Below are 4865 nucleotides of genomic sequence, written 5' to 3'. Positions count from 1 at the left end.
ATCCTACATATGACATTGGATATAGATTTGAGACAAATTCATTGATTTATTAAGGATAATTAGTTTGATGGGGCGCCTGGGTGGCCCAGTCAGTTAAGCGTACCATCTCGCGGCTCAGGTCACGATCTCGCGGTTTGTGAGTTTGAGCCCCGCGTCAGGCTCTGTGCTGACAGCTCAGAGCCTGGACCTGCTTGCTTTGGATTCTTTACCTTCCTCTCTCTCTCTGCCTCTCCCCTGCCCATGTTCTGTCTCTCTCTCAAAAATAAATAAACATTTAAAAAAATTTTTTTTAAGAATTAGTTTTTAAATAATTAATTTCCACAGTCATCTTTACATTGCCTCCACCTACTTGCCTCAGGTTTTGAATTAGTTGTTCTGAATTAATTCTTAAAGTAAATGCATTAAACACAACCAATTTTTGTCGAAGGAGCATATTGACCACATTGCATAAGTCCTACTATGTAATATTCCACTTTTATTATTTTAAAAGTCAGTTATTTAATTTTTAAAATATCTTCTTTTACCAATGGTTATTTTGGGAGATAAGTGTTTTTAAGTTTTGTGAAGTTTTGGCTTTGAACTCATTGTTAATTTATCTTTGAGATGAATAACTACCCATTTTGTTACTTAGTTATGGAATGATAAAAATATTATACCATCTATATAAAATATTTAAATTTGATTTATGTGGCAAATATATACAGATATGGACAGGAAAGTTACAAACCGTCCTCAGGAAAGAGGCTGCCTCTGGAGAGAGAAACTTGGAGAGGGCAAAGTCCAGGGGAAGTAATATGGGGGTTTTAAACTTACCTGTAATATTTTATTTATTTAAAAATAATTGCTGAAGCAATCATGAGAGAAGTTAACATCTACGAATCTGGGCCATAGACACCCGAATATAACCCATATTATTCCGTGTACTTTTCTGTTTATTCTAATAATTTCATTAAATGAAACTTGCTTTTTACCCAACATTATATTTTGATACATATAAGGCAAATTTATTCATTTTAGCTGCCATATAGAATTCTATCAGTTACCTGTCCATTCCCCTGTTTCCATTGCTATAATGAATATCCTCGTGTGTTTTTTATGCAAGGGTTAAGGTATATACCTGAAAATGGGAATGCTTGTCTTCAACTTTACTAATTATTACCAAATTACTTTCCCAGGTGGTTGTATTAATTTCCACTTCTGCCAAGAGTTGATGAAAGTTTCCTCTTTCACCTTGTGCTTGCTAATGCCTGGTATGAATCAACTATTAAATTTTAGAGCATGAAATGTTGTCATTGTAGTTTTAGATGTTTATTTATTTTTGAGAGAGAGACAGAGCATGAGTGGGGGAGGGGCAGAGAGAGAGGGAGACACAGAATCCAAAGCAGGCTCCAGGCTCTGAGCTGTCAGCACACAGCCTTGAAGCGTGGCTCGAACTCACAAACCATGAGATCATGACCTGAGCCGAAGTCGGACGCTTAACCGACTGAACCACCCAGGCGCCCCTCATTGTAGTTTTAATTTGCATTCTCCAAATTCCTAGTGAGGTTGAGCATCTTTTAACATGTTTGTTGGGTTTTCACATGGGAGATTTATCTACTCATATCTATTTCCCCTTTGTCTATTATGGTGTCTCCTTACTGTTTTGTAGGAACTGTTTGTGGATTTTGGATAGTGACATCTCACAAATATCTTCTCCCATGTGTCATTGTCTTTTAACTGAGTTTATTACTTTTTTTTAAATTTTTAATGTGTATTTAGTTTTGAGAGAGAGAGACAGAGTGTGAGTGGGGAAGGGGCAGAGAGAGGAGGAGACACAGAATCCAAAGCAGGCTCCAAGCTCCAAGCTATCAGCACAGAGCCCAATGCGGGGCTTGAACTCACGAACTGCGAGATCATGACCTGTACCAAAGTTGGACATTTAACCAACTGAGCCACCCAGGCGCCCCTATAATGGTTTTTGTTTCTGTTTTTAATACAAGTTGTTGCTTACACGTAGTCTAATCTATCAGTCTTCTCTCATAATCTGGTCCTTATCGCTTCTCGGCCTTTTGGCTAAGATCAAGTGTAGTATCTGTTCTTGTCAGTTTAATATCTTATAATCTGGTTCTTTATGCATCTGGTTCTTTATGCATCAATATCATAAAACTATTCTAATAACTTCTAAAAAGAATTCTAGAAGTTTTGCTTTTTATATTAGGCCTTTGATCACCTGAAACTTTTTTTTTGTATGTTGTGTGAAGCATGCAATTATAAAATTATTATTGGATAGTTAGGTAAAATGATTAGACCTCCATATGACTGTCACAGATGGGATAAATGAGGCACTTGCCTTTGGCGAGAGTATCTGAGGAATCATGCTAAGTCATGCCTTCAAAATGTTATTGACAGTATTACCTGCTCCACTCATTTAAGAACTTTCCGGGGCGCCTGGGTGGCGCAGTTGGTTAAGCGTCCGACTTCAGCCAGGTCACGATCTCGCGGTCTGTGAGTTCGAGCCCCGCGTCAGCCTCTGGGCTGATGGCTCGGAGCCTGGAGCCTGTTTCCGATTCTGTGTCTCCCTCTCTCTCTGCCCCTCCCCCATTCATGCTCTGTCTCTCTCTGTCCCAAAAATAAATAAAAAATGTTGAAAAAAAAATTTTTTAAGAACTTTCCAATGTATGTGAATAGTTGTTTTTTTTTTTTCTGGGAGCTGGAATATATGGCAAAGTACTTCATTTTTCCTAAGTGATAGGTAAAGTGGGTGCTAAAAAACGCAAAAAAATAAGTCTTTCAAGGCTACCGCTTTGCTTCAATCACTGGGGTGCTGCCTGAGAACTGGAAGAACTGATCAGCAAAGAATGAGAAGCATCAATTTGTCGTCTTTTGAGTCAAATAATCATAGTTTTAAAAAAAATTTTTTTAACGTGTATTTATTTTTTGAAACAGAGCATGAGTGGGGGAGGGGCAGAGAGGAGGGAGACACAGAATCCGAAGCAGGCTTCAAGCTCCGGGCTGTCAACGCAGAGCCTGATGCGGGACTCGAACTCACGAACCACGAGATCATGACCCGAGCCAAAGTCAGACGCTCAACCGGCTGAGCCACCCAGGTGCCCCCAGGTCATCATAGTTTACTGTTTACTTCGGTTTAGTGTGGCTTGACTGTTTGTGTAAGCAATGGAAATTTCTAGAATGAAGGACACATTCAAATATATATGTGCAAATACATGCTAAAAAAACAAGAACAGATTTTTCTCGTTTGGCTTAATAGACCTTCTTCTAGTTCTTCACTAGGTCAGCACTACACAGGAATAGCTTTATAGCAGAGCCTTTTTATTGTGCCTTGGTGAAAAATGGAGTTCCTACAGTACCCAGAATCTAACACAACTTGTTCCCATAGCTGGGCATCTTGATGGATTTAATAGATATTTTATAAGCTTTTTCTATCCAGCTAAAATATATCTGAGCAAGAAGTCTAAACTCGACTGCTAAATCTGGCTGTCCAGAGAATTTTTTAGCTGTATTCAGCTCTAGAATACAATAGTATATCCTCCCTGCTCCTTACCAGTGAGTCATCTGAACTACCTTCCTGAAGTTCTTTGTGTCTTCCCATGGTACTTCCCACCATGTACCTTCAGGAATCTTGCGTGGCCACTGAAATACAGAGGCAAAAACAATACAACATTGTACCTCTATACTCAACGATAATATACTGAGCTCTTAAACATCTGTTAGGGGTAGGAGTGCCTGGGTGGCTCAGTCTGTTAAGCGTCTGACTCCTGCTTTCGGCTCAGGTCATGATCTCACGGTATGTGAGTTCAAGCCCTGCATGGGGCTCTGCGCTGACAGTGTGGAGCCTGCTTGGGATTCTCTCTCTGTCTCTCTGCCCTTTCCCTGCTCACACTCATATGCACGCTCTATCTCAAAATAAATAAGTAAAACTTCCCAAAAATCTGTGAAGGGGTAGATTTGATGTTTAAGTGTTTTTATCACAATATTTTTTTTTTTAAGGATTTATTTTCCACACAGTTCACAGATCCACATTAGGTCAAAACAGGAAACAGATGGGAGAGAGTGCCTATACCTCACACATCTAGCTGGCAGAGGTCAGAGCTGTGATATTAGTCTTCACAGATTCCTTGATAAATCATCACAATGAGGAAAATGTGACTAAAGTCAGGACTCAAGAACCTTGCCTATGTTTGACGAGGAGATGAGAACCAGAGTTTATCACTCTTTTAAAATAGGACGACAGAAAGAGCAAACTGAGATAGGAAGAGCATACATTTTTTTAGGGGGTTTCACTTCACAGTAATTGACGCAGAAAATGGAAGCTGTAATGGGGCTGTAACTACACACTCTGGTAATTTTCCCCTTGGAGTCAAATCAGGAATGTGAGGAGTACACATCAGCATTTCCTATGCTTCCGACTGGATTGCCGGCCTGCTGAGAAAAGTTAGGGCCTTGTAGCTTTTATCGCTAGTCATGACAGTTCATGAGATCTGAAATAAAGTACCTTCAGCTGACATAGACAAGAGGTGACATTAAGGGCCAAACCGGGAAAACTCGCTGTGAGGTAGTCTTATAAAATGTACTCTCTTATTTATTAAAGAAGGCTTAACTCTACATTTTTTTGGAAAAGAAATTCAACCTTTTTGGGGTGATGTTTTGTGATAATGTCAAAGCACAACATTCTGAAGAAATGGATCTAACACAATTATTATATTACGCAAGCCTGAGATACGTATTGATTTATGAGAACTGTACAAAGCCTATCCTCTAAAGAGCTCCAACGTGTCCTAATTCAACTCCGAGAATTGCTTTGATAACTCTCTCTTGGGAAAATTAGATGAAAGCTTGCCCTAAGAGTGATTAAGAGATTTATGGGA

General features: G+C 39.4%; 1 pseudogene; it reads left to right on the top strand.

The window, feature by feature from the left end:
* Positions 1-2032: 2032 nt before the first annotated feature.
* LOC124525271 (uncharacterized) lies at positions 2033-2150 on the top strand (annotated as a pseudogene).
* The last annotated feature ends 2715 nt before the right edge of the window (positions 2151-4865 follow it).

The sequence above is a fragment of the Lynx rufus genome, unplaced genomic scaffold (genome assembly GCF_022079265.1).
Source record: "Lynx rufus isolate CCGP_SWC_20201006 ecotype Redwood Valley unplaced genomic scaffold, mLynRuf1.p SCAF_4, whole genome shotgun sequence".
NCBI classification, from domain to species: Eukaryota; Metazoa; Chordata; class Mammalia; order Carnivora; family Felidae; genus Lynx; species Lynx rufus.
Note: the sequence above shows the minus strand (reverse complement) of the source record. Positions and strands in the feature narration are given on the sequence as shown.